This window comes from Lycium barbarum, chromosome 12 (assembly GCF_019175385.1).
Source record: "Lycium barbarum isolate Lr01 chromosome 12, ASM1917538v2, whole genome shotgun sequence".
NCBI lineage: Eukaryota > Viridiplantae > Streptophyta > Magnoliopsida > Solanales > Solanaceae > Lycium > Lycium barbarum.
Window position 1 is genome coordinate 38943533 of NC_083348.1, and position 24203 is coordinate 38967735.

General features: G+C 40.9%; 1 long non-coding RNA gene across 1 annotated transcript; it reads right to left on the minus strand.

Moving 5' to 3' along the window:
- Nucleotides 1–3168: 3168 nt before the first annotated feature.
- Nucleotides 3169–18884, minus strand: LOC132623369 (uncharacterized). The gene is made up of 3 exons (XR_009576215.1): nt 18478–18884; nt 4252–4300; nt 3169–3533 (listed from the first exon to the last, which is right to left on the minus strand). It is a non-coding gene; the product is annotated as an uncharacterized LOC132623369 (long non-coding RNA).
- Nucleotides 18885–24203: the final 5319 nt, after the last annotated feature.

Consider the following 24203-nt stretch of genomic DNA (forward strand, 5'->3'; position numbering starts at 1 on the left):
TGGTTAGTGTAAATTTCTGGTGATATCTTTTGGATAGAGAATGCATTAGTGATTGTCATGCACTAGAGGATTGAGGTATTCAAAAAACGTTCATTAGCTTTCTATTTGTTATGTTCATTAATGACATATACGAATATCTTCTCAGTCGATAAAAGCATATGTTGTGGTTGAAAACGATGCCGGGATAATATTGATTAAACAACTGAGGTTAAAAGTGTGAAGTTTAATTTTTACATCATGGCGTTATGAGCCTTGTGGTGTCTAGTAAAAGGATAGAAGGTTGAGTTTAATACACACACTAAGGCTCTATCATGTTTTATGCTACAATTGTTTTTGTTTGAACATGCACAGTTGATCAATACGAGAGTCTTGACCTTATTGGGGATTAGTGATAGTCTCTAAAGACGAGGCTACTTGATAGTGGAAAAAAAAAGGGAACATTCTAATTAAAGAGTTGAATGTGTGTACACCTATGGTGCTTGACTTAAGGAGATTTGTACTATAAAAGATACAACGTTTATTATAATTATTGCTTTTTAGATTCACAAATATGCATTGGGGCCGCAGGAATAGAGTTAAAATTGACAAAAGTTATTTAGTGTACATAAATGTTTTTTTTGTGTTTAAATCGTTAATATATTAAATACGAGTGTTAGAGACTTCAAAATTTCCGATGCATGGTTGTCCCCGATAGAAAGTAAAAATAGATCAATGTAGCCTTTGTAGCTGGTCTATATGTTCATTCAGAAACTCGTGATCATAGCTTGGGTGATATTGATTGACTTAGCGAGATTGTGTACCTGATTTAAGCTGAACTATTTTTTTATATATCATACTAGCTTATATGGTGTTATGTGTCAGAGATAGTGCAATGGCATGAGATGTCAATATTGTCATGTGTGACAAGAGTAACAGTGCATGGAACGTTTATGTAGGAGCATGTGGATGTGTTCCAGCATCGCTATATGTGAAAGTGTTATGTAGGAGTGTATGGATGTGTTCCGACACCACTGTGCATGTGAGAGATATGTAGAAGCATAAGGATGTATTTCTAACATTGATGTACGTGAGAGCATTATGTAGGAGTGCTTGGAGGTGTTTCAGCTCTACCGTATGTAAGATTGGTGGATATGTTTCGCCATAGGATCGTGGTTGTGGCACTTGGATTGTGTCATCCTTGGGTGCCCAGTCTTAACACTAGTCAGATGGATATTACCTGACAAGTGGTTAATGATCAGTTGCTTTTGACCGAGTTCGTATATGATATTAGTTTACTAACTCATTATGAAAATCTTGTTGTTTTAGGTTTTATACGAATGCTGGAGTCTTACTCTATCTGGTTGATTGGATACTCTAAATCAGAGTAGTTGGGTCTAGACTTTGATTAGCAAGCCTTGAAGAAGGTTACATTGAATGCAGGAACGATTTCAGATAGCATAGAGTAGACAAAAGTCTTATAGTGATAAACAAGATTGTGATTTGAAGCTTATGAAAGGGAGTAATTTGAAAGTTCTCAATACGAAATGAGTCATGAGATTCAGTCGAACGGTAGGCAAAATCTTAGGCATATTGTTTCTTGTAGGATTGGGATCTAATCAGGTTGGTGCATGTGAACTTGCTTTACCTCTGTGATTGCTGCTGTTCATTCTGTATTTCACGTGTCTATGCTAAGACGATATGTTGGTGATGATAGCCATAAGATTCATCCAGAGGATGTGGAGCTCGATGAAAATTTAACTTATGAGGAGGGTCCGATATCTATTCTTGATAGGCAAGTGCGATAATTGAGGTAAAAGAAGGTAGCTTCAGTCAAAGTGTTGTGGCGTAACCATCCAACCGAGGAGGCTACTTGGGAGTCTGAGGCGGATATGCGAGATAAATATCCTCATTTCTTTCACAAGACAGGTATGATCTAAATCCGTTCGAGGACGAACATTATTTTAAGTGATGAAGAATGTAATAACTCAATTTTTTTAAATAAGGGTTTAATTGGTAATTTTAGCTAAAAAGGAATTTAAAAGAAAAAGAAATTCGAAATTAGAATTAAAAAGAAAATTTGAAAAGAAGGAATTTAGTGGGCCAAGCCCAAAAAGGAAAAGGAAAAGGAAAAAAAAAAGTTAAAGACTTCAAAAGTCTGATGGTCATCAGACGTGAAGGTTTAATTGTGGACAGTTGAAAGGAAATAAAAGAGACCAAGCAACAGAGGGAGAAAAACTAGTGGAAAAAAAGGAAAGAAAAGAAAAGGAGAAAAAGAAAGGAAAAGAGGGGATAAAAATAAGAACTTTCATCCCAAATCATCAAGGTAATGATTCTAATATTTTATTTAAGTTTATTACATAATTATGGGTGAATCTTTATGGTGAAATCATGAGAATATTTTGAGGAATTGAGAAAGTTTAGCTCTAGGGTTCTTCAACCAAAATCATTGATTTGAAAGGGCAAATAGCGTCGGATTTTAGACTTCTATTTATCGTTGGAATCCTCTCGTTAAGACCTTTCTGAAAATATAAGTCTTGTCAGGTTTTGAACACATTGACCAGAGAGCGTTTTCGTCCTTTAAAATTTGACTTTAACCGTTTAAGCCTCTAAAAATATAGAAGTGGTTTACCCTAAGGGTTTTGACCATTCTAAATCCGTTTTTGTGTAGTTTGAGGCAATCCGGAGACTCGAGAACGCAGTTTTGATTTATTGGGAAGTGTGCTTGAATTGTGAATTTGAGGTAAGTGAGACTTTAAGCTTTGGGTACTTGCTTTTCAAAACCCGTTTTAAAAATATGTTTTGTCTGCCTGGTCCATGTGTTGGGGTGAGCGTGTGCTTGGCAGAATCGGCGGTCCTTAAGGCCAACCGCATATACTTTATTTTCAAATAATCCAAAACTCTCTTTATAAATTATTTTGTGATGTGATATAGTTGTGAGCCATGTTATTGGGGCATTGTGTATGCTTCTTGATTATTTTGGGGCATTGTGTATGCTTCCCTTAGCATTGTGTATGCTTCTTGATTATATTAGGGCATTGTGTATACTTCCCTTAGGATTGTGTATGCTTCTTGATGATATTGGGGCATTGTCACGACCCAACTCCATGGACCATGACCAGTGCCCGAACTGGACACTCGTGTACAAACCTGTTAGATACAGTCAGACTGAAACTAAGGACAGTATGGGGGACTTGTAAAAGCAACTAAAGATTCATAACGTCACATATCATAAACCTGTCTCCTGAGAAGTCACAGCTAACTAAAGCATAATACAATACGCAAGCCGACATGGCTGCCACTACATACAGGAATATCCAAAACAAACCATATCGACATAGCTGACCATAACCCATATACAACCTACATATGTCTAGAGACCTCCAAGAGTATAAAAGTGAAATATGACGGGACAGGGCCCCGTTGTACCCCTGGATATGCATAGATCTACATCAAAAGATCTGTACCAAAATAGTCTAGGCTCCGGAACAATGGAGCTCTCCAAATAGCTGAGCAGAAGTCCTAAGCTGGAGGATCACCAAACCGAGTGTCTGTACCTGCGGGCATGAAACGCAGCCCCCGAAGAAAAGGGGTCAGTACGAGGTATGTATGGAGTATATAAAGCACGAAATACAATAAGAAAATCATAACTAAATACAAGATTACAGGAAGCAAGTATGATAATCAAAGATACCAATGCACCTGTGCCTTACGAGATGAGAATCATGCATGTCTATATCATATACCATATCCGGCCCATTATGGGACTCGGTGAATAAAGTCATCACATACCATACCGACCCATCATGGGACTCGGTGCCATAATCATATCATCACAGATATATATATACATACGTACCCGGCCCTCTAGTGAGGGACTCGGTGAACAATGCAGTGAAACTGTGCACGAAAACATACCCGGCCCGGGACTCGGTGAAAGATACATTAGCAGCATGCACGAGCAGAGTAGTGAGCAACCATATACAAACTAAATCATCATCCGGGACTCAATAGAATAAGTAGAATGAACTAATACTTGAGCATCAAAGATAACAACCATATCAAGTACCCCTCGAATGTCACTATGGATTATATCAAATGGAACTTCAAGGATCATAGACACGTATCAAGACAATGTGAAATAGGTTTTGGATATCAAAAACATTAGCCATCCTAGTGTCTCTAAGAATAGGAGTTTCTTTGGAGTTTATACATTCGTCGTCTGTTTGTCTCACATAGATCATGTCAAAAGAAAGAAGGGATAGCTTTACATACCTTGTCGCTTCTCAAGTTAACCATAACTTAGGTCTTGGGCTTCGCCAATCTACAAACAATGCCAAATATGCCAATAATCAACTTAGGATACTCTTTCAAGCCAATCCTTAATTACTTAGAAATCTAACGATATTCGGGCAACATCTTCCCTAAAAACACAATAATCCTTGTGATCCCAACTTAGCCAAAATATCAATCACCATACCAACAACAATATCAATAAATTCAATAAATTCCCAACTTAGCCAAATAGAATCAAATTCATTCTTAAATCACCTCCAAAACAGCCCAATATACATTCCTATACCGATACTTGGATACACTTCTTTATTTTCATATATACATAGTATAACAACAAGCACAACAACAACAACTACAACCAATCCCACGATATTCCAGCACACCAAACAATTTATAACAACCACCAAACAGTCCACATGATAACAATAACAATTTATCCGATTTCTCGCAATTAATTTCGTAGTTCCAGTCTCTCAATTTAACTATGACCTGGACGAATTTAAATATATCTAGTAGAGGAGAATTCTTACCTTATATTCCAAGAAATACTCTTCTTCAACCTTACTTCACTTCGAAGAAAGCCCGAATTCAACAACGTGATAAAACGGAACAACGAGATCGAAGTATAGAGCAAGACCCGCTATGTTGCTTTATAAGAAGAATTATACTTTTTCCCCGGAATAAGAAAGCGTTGATGCTAGTAACGTAACAAGAAATATGTTGCTGCTTGGTTCATAACAAAAGGGGTCACTATACAGTTTTGGTAATCAATGTGTATGCTGGACCTTTTTTTTGTTTTCTCTTTTTAATTTCCTAGCAAAATGATTAAAGATGTTTCATAGTCACCTTTTGCTCTTGACACGTGATGGGTTCTCATGCCCACACCCCAACATAATTAATTAGTCATTACTTATTGACTTGACATATGTCAAGTAGGGGCCATCCACTTCGTTACCTAGCTATATAAAACTTATACAAATAATACTAATTAATACCACAATTAACTCCTTATTTTTCCACTTTATTTCAATACTTAACCAATTACCCATATAATTAATTTCTTGATCCCAATTCACTTAAATAATACTTATACACTCATTATTATACTCATGTAATATAACACTACTCCATAACCTCATTTGCCACATATAAGATATTATTTGCAATCATCGTCATTACCCTTTTTCGTCTTAAATCATTTCGGGACTTCATTCCTTGTATACGCCGAGTTCTTGATTTTCATGCTTCAATATGACCGAATCCTTCGGGATCGGGTAAATTTGCTCATGCTGGACGGTTCAATTTCCTAGTCCAAATATACCGGGTATTATAGCTTGGACTGTATTTCATTCAAATAAATTTCAAACCTTGACAAAGCTTATTTTCTTCGATTTGTTTAACTTCTAATATTTACAACACGTCTGTACCATTACTCTAACCACCTATAAGCTTGTGGGATAACCTCGTTTCCGTTACTAATGTCATTTAACTCGCACGCTTCCCAATGCATGAAAACATGGGATGTAATAAATCCCCACTTAATATTCTAATCACGGTCAATTAATCCCACTTCACTAATATCTCCACTAATTGTAATTAATAAGAAAACCGTGCATTATTAAAATCGGGATTAAGAAGTCCTTGTCTCATATCTGAAAAGTAATCCTGTCCTTGAACTTATGTCGATTAGCTTACGAATAATCCAACGTACAAAAATACGGGATATAATAGGCATTGTGTATGCTTCCCTCAGCATTGTGTATGCTTCCTGACATATTTGGTACATTGTATGTTGCCGTGGATTCATAGTGTTGACTAATTCTTTAACCGCCACTTATGACGGTTCGTAGTGTAAATTGTGTTGAGATATATAATATATTTGATAAACAGTGGTTTTGACCTTGGTTGTTGTTATATAATGATATATTCATGTGCATAATATTTTTGTGCTTGTTGTGTGTTTGTATTTTCTAACACTTGTTCCAGGGGTATTTGAAGTGGCGGGTCGAGGATCTTACTGGGTTATATTTATGTATAACTCACTCCTTACTTGCATATCCATGCAGATACTGTCGTTGAGAACGGGGCTGGTAATTGAAGACTTCGTGAGTGGATTCTGTTGCTGAGGTGAGCCACCGCATTGTTCGTGGAGGCAGCCATTTCAGCTTTATCTAGTTTATTTCTAGTTATTTATTTTATTTTGGGTTTACATGCCCGGCACTCAAACTCATGCAACTCTGTTAGATTCTCCATGGTCTTGGCGTGGGACGTGAGATAGAGATTCTTTTTTTCTTAGCGTTGGTTGGTTTTCATAAATAAATTATTGATTTGGTTGGCGACTATTTCGCATTTTTATCATTAATAACGTTGTTGGACCTGCACTTATTTTCTTTTAGTGCTTTTGTTATGTCCCGTGTTTTCGCATAATTGGAAATCGAGAAATAATTAAGACTTGTGTGTTATGAGGAAATATATTGATTTTAGTTAAAATGTCTATGTTGTTTATGAAAATATTGGTGTGGAAATGTGGAGGAAGTCCAAGGGCAAAAATTGGAATTTCGGAAATTAGTTTCGGGAATTTCAAAACGAGATTTCAACGAATTGGGCCAAGAAAAAGATTTGAAGGAAAATTTAAGCCCAAGACCATGGGGTGGCCGGCCATGAGGCCTTGGCCCAAGACCCATTTAATGGTCATGTGCTTTCCATGTGCCTACTAATCAATCATGTATATATGCATACTTATCCATAGATAATTCAAGAAGCAAAATTAAAAACTCATCCTTGAGTTCTTGAACCCTTCGGCCGAACCCCATTCCACAACAAAAAAAAAAAAATTCCTAGCCTTGTTTTGGTTCTAAAAATTTTGTTCTTCTCATATTTGTAGTAAGTTCAAGACGCTCTTCGACGGGGTACAATTAGTTTTGTGAAAGGAGTACGTTTGCGACAAGTCAGAAATTCAAGAAAAGGTATGAATTTTGTTACTTTAATGTTGTGGAATTGGTATGAATGTGTTAAGGATTGGGAATAGACGAGAATCCCGTAATTTGGATGTGTGTATGAAGTCGTGTGTGCATGTGTGTTTAGTGAAGTGGCCGTGAGCCACAAGGTGTGTAAGGCAAGGTGAAATTGAATTGTTAGTTCGTTAGTTGCGTCGTTGTGACATTTATGACGTAAATGAATGTTTAGTGAATTGAATTGGCGTTGGAAAATGATTGCGGATTATTATGGGAAAGTATATAATTTCTGTGTATTTGTGTATATCCTTGTATATCCATGATATTAAGGCTTTAAATATGACTTATGGTTGTTGTTAATGAATCCGGAATGAAATAATGCAAGTTAGTATGTTCGTCGGAATTGTTGACGTTTTGAAAGGAATATGGAAAGTGACGAACTTCTTGAATTTATGTATAATGTTTGGAATATGATTGGAATATGTTTGGATAACCTTGAATGAGTGTATGAATACAATAATGTGGACATAAGTTTGGAATTGTGAAGTTTGAATGGAAGTTGTCAACTTATATAGTAAGGAAGAATATTGAAGTTAAAGTGCTTTAGTTGTGGTTTGTGTTGTTTGTGATGTTTGGGTTGTTGTTGTTGATGTATTTTGAGCCGAGCTAAGTCTCGGGGGTGTTAGATATATAGGGGAAATGCTGCCGAAATTTCGGTAGGCAAAAAAATGAAGTTAATGGGATTTTTAAGCTTAAGAATCTCTAATAGGTAACTTTGACCATTTGCAGATTCTGGACGAATCGGGATTTGAGTTTGGGGTGAGCATAAGACGTTTATAAGGTATGTAAAGCTTCCCATTTCTTCTTTTGGCATGTCTTAGTATGTTAGGTTGATATCGGAACCCCGGGAGCATTTCCGCTCCTCAAAATCCGATCTATAGAATGGCTACTATTCATTCAATTCAATTGAAGCCTAATGTTCCTATTTTGGCTAGAAAGCAATCAAACGTCCGAAACTTATGAAAATGCAATCGGATTACTTTGAAATCTTTATGTATGATCTTATAGACCCGAAATGTTCATAAATTATGTTCGCCACCTCGACTTGACCCGAGGTGGGCCTGCTAACCCCGAGATGCCTTATTTGTCCTACTAGACTCTCTTTTTTGGATAAGCTTCGATAAAGAATCTTCGATTTTGAAATTGTCCTCTATGAAATAATGTTCGGAACACTATGATATAACAAGCTATGTTTTGAGCCATATGTACCACTTTGGAAACATTTTGTGAAATAAACTTTAGTACCAACTAATTATTTGACTATTTTGGTTAATGAACTGACTTATGAAGTAATCAAGTTTTGAAAGGCTATTTTAATATAAAAAGTGCATTGTTTGCTCACGACTCCGCTCGTGCCTTATTATGACTTCGTTCACCGGTTCCCGGGCCGGTTATGATTCGTGCGCTCTATGATGATTCGGCCGTATGCTGTGTTACGGTTCCCCGAGGCCTCGCCATAGGGCCGGGTTCCGTTTGGAGTTATGCTGTGATATGGCTGTGATGTGATACGCTCATATGTGTGTGTTCGGGGATGTACGGAGATTTGAACCTTCTGGTGTTATGCTGTGTGTGGCACCAGCGTCGGAGTGGTGACCACGTTCCTGAGCTTTGCATGATTTTGTTTGCATTATGTATATATGATTTTGATAAACATTTTGATATACTGTTCGGCATTTCTCTCTTTGGTATTCTGTTCGCTTTCAGTTGTGGCCTATATTTTTGTTCTCCATGCTTTACATGCTCAGTACATCTTTCGTACTGACCCCCTTCCTTCGGGGGCTGCGTTTCATGCCCGCAGGTACAGACGCCGGTGACCCACCACTGTAGGCTCCACTTCTGCTATTTCGGAGTACTCCCTTGATTCGGAGTCCACTTTTGGTATATATATCTTTCGCCATGTATATATTTCTGCATATCTGACTATTTGGGTACGGCGGGGCCCTGTCCCGTCATATGATTCTGTCGGTCAGTTTAGAGGTCTGTGGACATGTCTGTGGGTTATGGTCTGTCTGTATGCTTATGTGTATATGTTGTTTGGGCGATTCCATACGCCGAGGCGGCCGGTCCGCATATGTTTGTGCATTGCTTTGATTAGCCCTATGTGGCCTCTGTTGGTGTTTGCTGTGTACAGGGTTATTCTGGTTAGTCCGAAAAACAAAGGAAACTCTGCCGAAATTTTTCTGGAAATTATCTGTATTCGGAATATAGCCTTGTCGGCTTCTGCTATATATTTGAATACGTTTGATAGATGGGTTTGGGTGCCCAGATCGGGCACTAGTCACGGCCTACGGGGTTGGGTCGTGACAAAAGTGGTATCAGAGCAGTTTGTCCTCGGAATGTCTACAGGTCGTGTCTCGTAGAGTCTTGTTTATCGATGTGTTGTGCACCACATCTATAAACAGGAGGCTACAGGGCATTTAGGGTGTTACTTTTCTTTGGAATCTTAGATCGTGCGATAGAGCTGTTCTATTAGGACGATTTTGATCTGATTCGTTATTGTGTTTGCAGTGATGCCTCCGAAGAAGGCAACGACGGCCCAGAAGGGCAAGGCGAGGATGGGAGAGACCAGTCAGGCACAACGAGCTACCCGGGCTCGTGTTTATGATTTGCCTGAGGTCGTGCCTCATTCTGAGGGGTCCGCTACACCACCATTGGTACAGCCTGGAGCAGGTCCTTCAGCAGCTCCGGAGGCCCGAGTACCCGCTCCCGAGACTCCAGCTCCTCAGCCAGGGGCGGAGGACAGGACCCTGAGGGAAGCTGTACAGTTGCTGACCACATTGGTAGCGGGGCAGGCTCGCAGACGCGGGCGGAGGGACGATGATGATGATGACATGCGTGACAACCTACGGGTTCGAGAGTTCTTATTGTGTGGCCCTCTAGAGTTTTTCGGGTCTAAGCCCGATGAGGACCCCCATGATTTTATTCGGGGGATGCGGCGCTCGCTAGACTTGGTCAGGGCTTCAGAGACCGAGTCGGTCGAGTTGGCCTCGCATAGACTTCGGGATGTTGCTGCTCACTGGTATGAGTCCTGAGAGCTATCTAGGGGCGAGGGTGCTCCTCCAGCTACTTGGGACGAGTTTGTGACTGCTTTCACCCGCCACTTTCTGCCCCCAGAGTTGCGACGGGCGCGGGCTGATCGATTTTTACATCTGCAACAGAGGGGTCGGAGCGTTCGTGAGTATAATCTGGAGTTTGATTCCCTGGCCCGGTATGCACCTGCCGTAGTAGCAGATATGTCCGATCGGATGCACAGATATGTTATGGGGTTGGATCGCTATTTGATCGACGGCTGTATGGCAGTGTCATTGCAGACAAATATGGATATTGCCCGACTTCAGGCTTATGCGATGGGTATGGAGGACCGTCACAGGTCTGATTATTCTAGCAGAGATCGGGAAAGGAGGCCGCCCAAGAGGGCTAGGTCCGCGGGATATTCTGGAGATTCTCGAGGCGGGCAGCCTCAGCAGCAGCAGCAGACAGGCAGACAGCTTTCTCCGTCCGGCCGGAGTACTCAGTCTGGCGGCAGGAGGTTTGATAGTGCAGGACCGCCTGGGGCCGGTCAGGGCTCCAGGGCGGCAGGTTCACAGGTGTCTAGAGGCCCCAGCCAAGCCAGACCACCCAGACCCCGTTGCTCTCATTGCGGGAAGTCTCATCCTGGGGAGTGCTATCGAGCTACTGGAGCTTGTTTTTCGTGCGGTGGTCAGGGCCATTTTATGCGAGATTGTCCATTGGCTAGCGGTTCTGGTAGTGTGGCTCAGCCGACAGGGTCAGCCGCCGGTTCATCATCTGCTCCATCTGTTGCACGCCCTGCAGGGCGAGGTGCGCCGACACCGGCGGGACGCGGTCGAGGCCGCGGTGGCGTTTCAGGTTCTAGCGGTCCCTCGAACCGCATATATGCTTTGGCCAGCCGCCAGGATCAGGAGGCTTCGCCAAACGTCGTCACAGGTACATTACTGGTTTTCTCCAGATCTGTATATGCATTGATTGACCCTGGCTCTACTTTATCATATATTTCCCCGCTCATTGCTAGTAAAATTGGGATAGTGTCTGAGCCTATAGAGCCATTTGAGGTAGCCACACCGGTTGGAGACTTTTTTATAGCGAGACAGGTTTATAGGGATTGTTCGGTGACTATATATGATCGTTGCACCAAAGCTGATTTGATAGAATTAGATATGCTGGAATTCGACGTTATTATGGGTATGGACTGGTTATCTTCCTGTTATGCTAATGTTGACTGCCAGAAGAAGGTAGTCCGTTTTCAGTTTCCAGGGGAACCAGTTATAGAGTGGTTCGGGTCTACAGCATCGCCGAGGGGTAAGTTTATTTCGTACCTCAAGGCTAAGAAGATGATTCAGAAAGGCTATATCTATCACTTGTTTCGTGTGCACGACACTACAGCTGAGACACCTACTATTCAGTCGGTTCTGGTCGTTAGTGAATTCCCAGATGTATTTCCTGACGAGCTTCCTGGCCTTCCGTCTGAGCGGGAGATAGACTTTACTATAGAGTTGATGCCGGATACGCAGCCTATATCTATTCCTCCGTACAGAATGGCACCGGCTGAATTGAAGGAGTTGAAGGAGCAGCTGAAAGATTTGTTAGATAAAGGCTTTATTAGACCCAGCACATCACCCTGGGGTGCGCCGGTATTATTTGTGAGGAAGAAAGATGGGTCACTGCGGATGTGTATCGACTACCGGCAGCTAAATAAGGTGACTATAAAGAATAAATATCCCCTCCCCCGGATTGATGACTTGTTTGATCAGCTGCAGGGTGCTAAGTATTTTTTGAAGGTAGATCTGAGCTCAGGTTATCATCAGGTGCGAGTGCGGGAGTCAGATATCCCGAAAACTGCTTTCAGGACCCGGTACGGGCATTATGAGTTCAGAGTTATGTCTTTCGGGCTGACTAATGCTCCAGCGGTATTTATGGATCTGATGAATCGGGTATTTCAGCCTTTTCTGGATATGTTCGTTATTGTGTTTATTGATGATATTCTGATTTACTCAAGATCAGCCGAGGAGCATTCAGATCATTTGAGGACGGTGCTTGGTATTCTCCGTCAACAGAATTTATACGCTAAATTCTCCAAATGTGAATTCTGGTTAACTTCTGTGGCATTCTTGGGCCATATTGTCGGCGCAGATGGTATTCGGGTCGATACGCAGAAGATTGAGGCTGTACAGAATTGGCCCAGGCCTACTACACCGACAGAGGTGCGCAGTTTTCTGGGATTAGCCGGATATTATCGCAGGTTCGTGGAGGACTTTTCTTCTATTGCAGCACCACTGACGAAGCTTACTCAGAAAGCAGCGAAATTTCTGTGGACCGATGCCTGTGAGCGCAGCTTCCAGATGTTGAAAGAAAGGTTAGTTTCAGCACCAGTTTTGACTCTTCCAGAGGGATCAGATGGGTATGTGGTCTATTGTGACGCCTCTGGTATTGGGATAGGTTGTGTGTTGATGCAGCACGGTCGAGTCATAGCCTATTCTTCCCGGCAGCTCAGACCACACGAGAAGAATTATCCCACTCATGATCTTGAGTTGGCCGCAGTGATTCATGCTTTGAAGATTTGGTGGCATTATTTATATGGGGTCCATGTCGATATTTATACGGACCATAAGAGTCTCCAGTACATCTTTAAGCAGAAAGAATTGAATTTGCGGCAGAGAAGATGGCTTGAGTTACTGAAGGATTATGATGTTGATATTCTGTACCATCCTGGGAAAGCCAATGTGGTGGCGGATGCACTTAGCCGCAAGTCTATGGGCAGCTTGGCTGATGTACCATCTGGTAAGAAAGATTTGGTTCGTGATATTCATCAGCTGGCCAGCCTTGGAGTTCGTTTGGCGGATTCTGGAGATTCTGGGATTTCTGTTCGTGCAGTTGCTGAATCATCTATTATGGCAGAGGTAAAGCAGCGTCAGTTCGAAGATCCTATTCTGGTTCAGTACAAAGATGTGGCCCTTAGTAAAGCAAAGACTCCGTTTGAAATTTCGCCTGAAGGGGTATTATTATATGACGGCAGACTCTGTGTACCGGACGTTGCAGGCTTACGGCGACAGATTATGGGCGAGGCACATAATGCACGGTATTCGGTTCATCCTGGTTCCACTAAAATGTATCATGATCTCAGGTGTTTGTATTGGTGGGACGGTATGAAGAAAGATATTGCCGAGTTCGTTAGTCAGTGCCCGAATTGTCAGCAAGTCAAAATTGAACACCAGAAGCCCGGTGGGTTATTACAGGAGATGGAAATTCCAGCCTGGAAATGGGAGATGATTAATATGGACTTCGTTGTTGGGCTACCGCGCACTCCACGCAGGTACGACTCTATTTGGGTTATTGTTGACCGATTGACGAAATCAGCCCATGTTCTTCCGGTTCGGACTACTTATTCAGCTGAGGACTATGCTAGATTGTATATCAGAGAGATAGTTAGACTTCACGGAGTCCCTGTGTCTATTATTACTGACCGAGGTGCCCAGTTCACGGCAAATTTCTGGAGGTCATTTCAGGAGGGATTAGGGACTCAGGTGAGCCTCAGTACAGCCTTTCATCCTCAGTCCGACGGGCAGGCCGAGCGCACTATTCAGACGCTGGAAGATATGTTACGGGCCTGCGTTATTGATTTCAGGGGCAGCTGGGATGATCACTTGCCACTTATTGAGTTTGCCTATAATAACAGCTATCACTCCAGCATTCAGATGGCACCATACGAGGCCCTTTATGGCAGAAAATGCAGATCACCGATTGGTTGGTTCGACGTGGGTGAGACTAAGCTGATTGGGCCAGATATGATCCAGGAAGCTGTAGATAAGGTAAAGCTTATTCGGGAGCGATTACTGGCTGCACAGAGTCGACAGAAAGCATATGCAGACAGACGACGTCGACCACTCGAGTTCCAGATTGGCGACTGGGTATTTCTGAAGGTGTCGCCTATGAAGGGTGTTATGAGATTCGGTAGAAATGGTAAGTTGAGCCCGCGGTATATCGGGCCGTATCAGATCATTCGGAAGATAGGCGAGGTCGCCTATGAGCTAGACTTACCATCCAATTTGGAGGCCGTACACCCGGTATTTCATGTGTCTATGCTGCGAAAATGTATTGGTGATCCTTCCAGGATATTCCCAGTGGATGATATTCAGGTAACGGAGCATTTGTCTTATGAAGAGCAGCCTGTAACTATTCTGGATCGACAGGTGAGGAGACTACGCACTAAGGAAGTGCCTTCTGTTAAAGTCCTGTGGCGCAACAACAATCGGGAAGAGATGACTTGGGAGGCGGAGGTCGAGATGAAGAAGAAATACCCCCACTTGTTTCCTGCAGCCACATGTAATTTAAACCTTCAAATTTGTTGTATTGATTGACGAATGAATTGTGTGTGCTAACTATAAAGGGAGACTCCCCCGTTATATTATAAGATTAATTTAACATTCTGGGACGAATGTTCTTAAGGGGGGGAGAATGTTATGTCCCGTGTTTTCGCATAATTGGAAATCGAGAAATAATTAAGACTTGTGTGTTATGAGGAAATATATTGATTTTAGTTAAAATGTCTATGTTGTTTATGAAAATATTGGTGTGGAAATGTGGAGGAAGTCCAAGGGCAAAAATTGGAATTTCGGAAATTAGTTTCGGGAATTACAAAACGAGATTTCAACGAATTGGGCCAAGAAAAAAATTTGAAGGAAAATTTAAGCCCAAGACCATGGGGTGGCCGGCCATGAGGCCTTGGCCCAAGACCCATTTAATGGTCATGTGCTTTATATGTGCCTACTAATCAATCATGTATATATGCATACTTATCCATAGATAATTCAAGAAGCAAAATTAAAAACTCATCCTTGAGTTCTTGAACCCTTCGGCCGAACCCCATTCCACAACAACAACAAAAAATTTTCCTAGCCTTGTTTTGGTTCTAAAAATTTTGTTCTTCTCATATTTGTAGTAAGTTCAAGACGCTCTTCGACGGGGTACAATTAGTTTGGTGAAAGGAGCACGTTTGCGACAAGTCGGAAATTCAAGAAAAGGTATGAATTTTGTTACTTTAATGTTGTGGAATTGGTATGAATGTGTTAAGGATTGGGAATAGACGAGAATCCCGTAATTTGGATGTGTGTATGAAGCCGTGTGTGCATGTGTGTTTAGTGAAGTGGCCGTGAGCCACAAGGTGTGTAAGGCAAGGTGAAATTGAATTGTTAGTTCGTTAGTTGCGTCGTTGTGACATTTATGACGTAAATGAATGTTTAGCGAATTGAATTGGCGTTGGAAAATGATTGCGGATTATTATGGGAAAGTATATAATTTCGGTGTATTTGTGTATATCCTTGTATATCCATGATATTAAGGCTTTAAATATGACTTATGGTTGTTGTTAATGAATCCGGAATGAAATAATGCAAGTTAGTATGTTCGTCGGAATTGTTGACGTTTTGAAAGGAATATGGAAAGTGACGAACTTCTTGAATTTATGTATAATGTTTGGAATATGATTGGAATATGTTTGGATAACCTTGAATGAGTGTATGAATACAATAATGTGGACATAAGTTTGGAATTGTGAAGTTTGAATGGAAGTTGTCAACTTATATAGTATGGAAGAATATTGAAGTTAAAGTGCTTTAGTTGTGGTTTGTGTTGTTTGTGATGTTTGGGTTGTTGTTGTTGATGTATTTTGAGCTGAGCTAAGTCTCGGGGGTGTTAGATATATAGGGGAAATGCTGCCGAAATTTCGGTAGGCAAAAAAATGAAGTTAATGGGATTTTTAAGCTTAAGAATCTCTAATAGGTAACTTTGACCATTTGCAGATTCTGGACGAATCGGGATTTGAGTTTGGGGTGAGCATAAGACGTTTATAAGGTATGTAAAGCTTCCCATTTCTTCTTTTGGCATGTCTTAGTATGTTAGGTTGATATCGGAACCCCGGGAGCATTTCCGCTCCTCAAAATCCGATCTATAGAATGGCTACTATTCATTCAATTCAATTGAAGCCTAATGTTCCTATTTTGGCTAGAAAGCAATCAAACGTCCGAAACTTATGAAAATGCAATCGGATTACTTTGAAATCTTTATGTATGATCTTATAGACCCGAAATGTTCATAAATTATGTTTGCCACCTCGACTTGACCCGAGGTGGGCCTGCTAACCCCGAGATGCCTTATTTGTCCTACTAGACTCTCTTTTTTGGATAAGCTTCGATAAAGAATCTTCGATTTTGAAATTGTCCTCTATGAAATAATGTTCGGAACACTATGATATAACAAGCTATGTTTTGAGCCATATGTACCACTTTGGAAACATTTTGTGAAATAAACTTTAGTACCAACTAATTATTTGACTATTTTGGTTAATGAACTGACTTATGAAGTAATCAAGTTTTGAAAGGCTATTTTAATATAAAAAGTGCATTGTTTGCTCACGACTCCGCTCGTGCCTTATTATGACTTCGTTCACCGGTTCCCGGGCCGGTTATGATTCGTGCGCTCTATGATGATTCGGCCGTATGCTGTGTTACGGTTCCCCGAGGCCTCGCCATAGGGCCGGGTTCCGTTTGGAGTTATGCTGTGATATGGCTGTGATGTGATACGCTCATATGTGTGTGTTCGGGGATGTACGGAGATTTGAACCTTCTGGTGTTGTGCTGTGTGTGGCACCAGCGTCGGAGTGGTGACCACGTTCCTGAGCTTTGCATGATTTTGTTTGCATTATGTATATATGATTTTGATAAACATTTTGATATACTGTTCGGCATTTCTCTCTTTGGTATTCTGTTCGCTTTCAGTTGTGGCCTATATTTTTGTTCTCCATGCTTTACATGCTCAGTACATCTTTCGTACTGACCCCCTTCCTTCGGGGGCTGCGTTTCATGCCCGCAGGTACAGACGCCGGTGACCCACCACTGTAGGCTCCACTTCTGCTATTTCGGAGTACTCCCTTGATTCGGAGTCCACTTTTGGTATATATATCTTTCGCCATGTATATATTTCTGCATATCTGACTATTTGGGTACGGCGGGGCCCTGTCCCGTCATATGATTCTGTCGGTCAGTTTAGAGGTCTGTGGACATGTCTGTGGGTTATGGTCTGTCTGTATGCTTATGTGTATATGTTGTTTGGGTGATTCCATACGCCGAGGCGGCCGGTCCGCATTTGTTTGTGCATTGCTTTGATTAGCCCTGTGTGGCCTCTGTTGGTGTTTGCTGTGTACAGGGTTATTCTGGTTAGTCCGAAAAACAAAGGAAACTCTGCCAACGGTTTTCTGGAAATTATCTGTATTCGGAATATAGCCTTGTCGGCTTCTGCTATATATTTGAATACGTTTGATAGATGGGTTTAGGTGCCCAGATCGGGCACTAGTCACGGCCTACGGTGTTGGGTCGTGACAGCTTTTGTAAATGATTGAGAGTATGATATGTAGTTCGCCTGGCGGGTGGTGTTTGCTGGGTGTCAATCACGTCTAGCGGGTACTTTGGGACGTGACAGTTAGGCACCCTAGTATTTAGGATCCACAGTATACGGTTGACCTTCGAGTTTCAATGTGTGATTTTGCATGAACTGCTTATGTTTTGTTTAATTTCCCATATAAAAATACTGTCGTGACATATCATATTGGCTTTTGAAAGAATTAAAGAATTTTAAAAAATAAGGGTAGTTTAAGTTCGGATCTAAAATATTCAGGTAAAAATAATATTGTCCTTTTACTTATAAGAATAGTACACTGGGTATATCCCATCTAAAACTAATTTCATGTGTTTGTATATAAGAAAATATATATGTAGTCTTTTATTAGTTCATGCATTATCTGCATTTTGTCTCTTTGGTCAACCATATCCTCAGAACTATTTACCCAAACTCGGGTTTTTAAGAAAATTCCATTCATTTGAATTCATTTTTTTTACTTTTCTTTTTTGGATTTTTCAAATTATGAAACATACTTTAAAGATATATTCAAAGGTAATCCATTTTTTGCATAAGAAAATATTTTTTCACTTTTATTTACTTTTAGCAAATGGAATACAACTCACCTATCTTTCGGATCTAATTTGAAACATGTTCGGGTCTCTAACCGCAACTAAATCCTAAGTTCTAACTTATCAGGGTTTCAATATCCATACAAGTGCATTTTTACATATTCATATAAAAATAATGTAAAACTTATACTAAAAGGAAGGGAAAGAAAGTTTACCTTTTTCGGCCTTGGGCCCAAATCATTCGGCAATCCTATTCCATTTGTCCGCTCGTCTGAAGGGAATAGGTCATCCATGCTCTTCTAGGTCTTCATCCAAAGCTCCAATTCTCTAAGGCTTTAAGTATCCGATTCTTTACTTCCTCTTTAAATTTTGCACCACATACTTCACTTTATTTGTACCTCGCACAAATAGAAAGAAAAATAGTTAGTCAAAATGATATGCCACCCCATAAGGTGACGTTTGTGAACAGAAATAATAATATCCCTCAGACTCGTATCAAACTTTGAGAGCTTTGATTACAGAGGCTCACACTCATGTTTCTTTTTAATCTAGGAAAAGGACTTCGGAACATGTCGTGCCTGCGAACTAGTGCCTCGTCAATCGTTCTAGTCGCCTTGCCAAACGCATGACTTCGTCCCGGGCCAGGTTCTGTTATCGTGCATCTTCCTCTGCATTGTTCACCGCGTCTCTCTCCCTTGCGGGCCAGGTTCGGTTATATGTATATATGTATATGATGATATGATGATATGGGGGTGGCGGCCAGGATGGCATATGACGATTCTGTTCGCCGCGTTCCGCAATAGAGGGCCGGGATCTGTTATATGCATATATGATATATGATTTTGACATGCATTGATGATTCTATTCACCGCGTCCCTCCCTAGAGGGCCGGGATCTGTTATATGCATATGTGCTATATGATGTCGGCATACATGATGACTCCATTCACCGCGTCCCTTCCTAGAGGGCCGGGATCTGTTATATGTATATGTATATGATGACATATGATGTCGGCACGCATGATCTGTGTTTGGAAAGTAAGTATTTTGGTACTCTGGATGATTTACCCATTTTCTGTACTTCTTCTGACATATGACATCGGTATGCAAGATTTGCGTTCGGAAAATAAGCACCTTGGTATTCTGGTTAATGTACTTACTCTTTGTACCGTTGTTTCGATTATGGTTCTGTTTTCTGTATTCCATGCCTTACATACTCAGTACATATTCCATACTGAACCCCTTTCTTCGGGGGCTGCGTTTTATGCCGCGCAGGTACACCCAGATGAGTGGAAGCCATTATGGAAGATGTTCCAGCGGAGTTGGCAAGCTCCATTTGCTCCTGGAGTGTTTCCGAGTCAGAGTTTATACGTTATGATTTCTGATTGATGTTAGAGACTTTGCAGACAGAGTCGTGGGTATGGGATGTCAGTCTTGTAAGCGGCTCCATCAGCCGATGTGTCATTCTGTGTTATGCTACAAATTCCATATAATTACAGATTTTTTTTGATTTGAGAACAACAAAAAAGAGTATTTCTGAAAGCTTTACTATGTATTTCATTTTATTTGATTTAAGAGTTCAAAGAGACTGTGTGTAATAAGAGTCAGCGGGTTCGCTCGGCTCCGAGTATGGGATCGGGTGCCCATCACACCCTAGTAAGACTAGGGTGTGACAAAGTGGTATCAGAGCGGGTTGTCCTAGGGGTTGTCTGCAAGGGCGTGTCCAGTAGAGTCCTGTTTATGGGTGTGAAGCCGGCCACATTTATAAATAGGAGGCTGCAGGGAATCTAGGGATTGTTGACCTTCTTTCTGTCTTAGATCGTGCGATAGAGCCAAGTCATAGGAAAATGAGATTCCTTATATAATCCTTACATACGACGGAAGAAGGTAAGTGATGATATGGAAAGTTATAGAAGTAAGTCTTGATATATTTGTTCTGTTATCTGAAATTGGAAGCTCTTGATGGCTGGAATGTGTTATATAGCCGTATGTTCTGTGAGGTTTGCTGCGTACAGATATTGAATAGTAAGAATTGTAAAAGAGATTCTGCCAGAATTGTTCAAAATCAGGTCATTTAGTTGGGTGCGCCCAACAGGAGGAAGCGTGGAAAGGAAATATTGTAAATAGACAATAAGTGGGATGTGATATTTTAGAGGAGCTACGGATTTGGGCATGGCGTGAAAGATAATAGCGAGGAGGACGGTTAGTAGTCCGAAGGATTAAGATGGATGACATTCGAAGTTTAATAGGAGCAAAGTCTGTTGGAGGATTCAGGGAAAGTCGATAAATGAGTTCTGTTGCAGATTATTGTATAAGAGTGGCAAGCAGAAACCCAAGCAGGCTGGTACCCGAGTATTTATAAGTAATGACGACGAAGGTGTGTTCCCTACCACCAGGAATCTGGAAATCCAGGATGAAGGGTAACGGTACACATAAGTGAAAGGTGAATATTGAGGATTGAAAAGGGTAAAATAGTAATTGTAAAGGAGAAAGACGTGTTACGAAAATGTTTCGGAATCTGTAAGACTTCGATTTGCTCCAGATCATGTAATGAAGGTCATGCGATGAGGTGGATGCGATTATATCAGCGCTAATGCACCAGATTTCATCAAAGTTTCGAGGTTAAGCGTGCTGAGGTGAGAGAAATTTTAAGATGGGTGACCCCCTGGGAAATACACTAAAAGTTCTATAGATTTAGACATAAGAGACAAATGAGAAGCTAGAGTAACCTAAGGGAAATCAGAGTATACGGGATGGTTGGAGACCATAAGAGGTCGTGAAGGACGAAGCAGACTAGACTGGTGAAGAGAAAGAAAGTGCATCCTAGCTCTGAAATTAGGATAAGTTTGAATAGCGTTTGAAAATGTTTTGTAGGCGAGATGGTAGAAATTATATATACCTATATATGAATGCGTATAACATTCCACATGTGACTGTATCAGTGGGCATGTATGTCCCAGCAACCGGTGCTACGGTATGGAAGACATCAATCGAGTAAGGGTACCGTTGTTCAAGTGACAACAAAAATAAATGGTACCAGTGTTATAAGGTAAGTTGCTATTATTTTCACTACAGGTTAAGACTGGAAAGTCCTAATACAACGATATTTGGAAAAGAAAGAGAGTGAGTAAAAAGTAAGAAACATGATTGAACAAAGCCTCCAAAGAAACGACGGGCAAAGCATGAGGCTATTAGGGTAAAAATTCGAAGGTAGGTATGTGAAAAGGATAAAATGAGGTAATATGGAACAAGAGAGGAATGAGTGAGGTCCGAGGACCAATTTCGGTAAGTGGGGCAAAAGGAATAGTGACCACGACAAGGAATGTGAAGTAAGAGAAAGGATGCTTAGGCCTTGCGATGATGTTAAGGTGAGAAGTATATAAAGGGATAAATGTATGGTAAAATTAACGTGGTTGCCTCAGACATGGAAGATTTTTCCTGAAAAAAAAAATAGAACGGAATTGTGCGTTTAAAGTAAAATTTCGCGAACCTCAGAGCCGATGCCATAAATGGCAAAAGAAGAAAAGTGTTCGAGGAGGAAGGAACCTAAGGAAGGTTAAGGATGAAAGTAGGAAAAGTATACTAGTGGGTTGGTCGAAGAAAAAGGAGAACATTTAGAAGCAAATTAATTGGCAATCTCTAACCATAGGAGTAAGGAAGATACCTTAACGAGTTAGCGGTAGGAACCCGATTACGCATCGAGGAAAGAACAAGGATGATGGGGACGACACTGTTGATTACGAAATTAATGGTATGGAATGAGAATTCATGCGAGGTCTGAAAGATTTGAACTTAGGGGAGATAGAATGAAGTGTAAGGAACGTGCATGGGAGACCGCTCGGTCATAGCATCATAAATATAGTTAAAGATTTGATGAACAAGGATAAAGAGAGTGTAAATTGTAAGGATTCTGTGCTAAGGGCAAAAGTAGCAGGCCGCTCGAAAAACATGGACGCACAGCTGCAATGCAAGCGCATAGTTAAGAAGACTTACGCGCAAGTAAGCTAAATGGGTGAAAGGGACTAATAGTGGATGGAAAGATATGGGGATGTTGACAAGAATGACGATATAGACGCAAATGAAAGAAAAACTTATGGTATGAAGTTTTCGATATGTTATACGTAGAGTTGGAAAGAAAGACGAGGAGTGAAGTATCATCGAAGACGAGGGTACTCGAAGATTGTGACGTATAAGGAACCCCTTAAAAGGGGGGGGGGGGGGGGAGAACATATTATATTAGACTTAGAAAGGACTCGCAACATCTTCAGGCTCCAGAAAAGGAAAATTTATTAGCTCGGGACCAGAGTTAAAAATATGTTGGCACGTCAGGAGAATACCCGAAAGAAGTAAAAACGAGTTGACAATGAAGTGTACCGTGAGGCCGACATGAAGGGAAAGGATGGAAGACACCTTAAGAGAATGCTTCATGCCAACATGAATTATGATATGTTTATACCATGATTTGAATTCCTCATATCGGGCAAATTGGCGCCGTATCTAAGTATGCAACGACGTGTTCTAAAGGGTAACAAAGAGAGAAGGAAGGGTCTACAAGCTAAATTCACAAAGGATAGTGGAGAGGATGACAACGACTATTACAATAAAAGTACCAACGATTGGTGGTTTGGAAATTTTTGAAAGAAAGAAAGAACGCAGTGCCTACGAATGAAATAAAAGAGATCATCGGATACTAGGAAATAGTTCATGGACCATTAATTATACAGAGCATGAGAATATACGCTATGAAATTATATGAACCATCGACGTGAAGCGATGCCCAATCATATTCGTAAGGAATCCACATCGGAGAGCCAACAAGGAATAACGATGGACGAAACGAGCGCCAATACAAAGAAATCAAAGACAAGTATACTTGTGTCGAGAAATGTGAGAGAAGGAAGTAAAGAAAAAGTTGTAGTAAGAACTCAAAGATGTTACGAACTAAGAAGTTAAGTGAACTTGGATCATAAGTTACCCTAAGTGTGACGGGACTGCGAAAGACAATGAATGGTAAAGAAACATTACGTACATACGTTTTTGGATAAATATTTAGAATGAGAGATTAAAAAGGGACAGTGACAAGGACATAAAGTAACAGAAAAGAGATGACCTGGGAAAGACAAGGATAATGAGTTGGCGCAGTGGATTAGAAAACCCATGACACGGAATGAGGACTCATGTAAATTCCGAGGAGTTCGATTATAAAGAAAATAAGGTGAAAGATAAGAAATGGGCATGAAGAAAAGGACAACTATAAGAGGGACCCCCCGAAGTGTTATAAGACCCCATAAGATCAGTTGAACATTCGAGGACGAATGTTCTAAAGGGGGGAGGATGTTATATCCCGTATTTCGTACATTTGGGTATTTCAAGGAAGTCGTGGTAAGTTAAGGGCAAGACTATTTTTCAAAATTATTTTAATATACAAGTTGTTTATTAGTATGGAAATATTGAGAAAGGCTAAGGGTAAAAAGGGAAATTCACAAGGTGGCTCATGGTAATATTGCGGAAGGCTAGGGGCAAAACGGGATTTTCACCAAATATTCAAGAAAGTTCTTGAAAAGGGCCTTTGGCCGTGTGTGTGTGTGTGTGGACTTAAGTGGTCCCCACCCCAAGTCTTGGCCAATTGACTCAAGCCAAGGGTGGGGGCATGTGTCCACCCTTTCATTTGTTGGAACTAACTATATATATGGACAAAGGCTTGCATAACAAGACATAATCCTCCTTTACAAGTTCAAGAAATTTCAAGAAAGAAAACCATAGGGGCATTCGGCCATGGCACTAAAAATTTGTGTCCATGAAATTGATCAAGAAAAATTATTTTCTCCTAGTATTCCAACTAATTTGAAGGCCCTAATTAACATGGGATGGTTGTTGAAGCAAGCAAACCATTCATTGGTGCAATTCACAACCCTAGCTAAGTTGAGAAGTGGAGTGAGAAA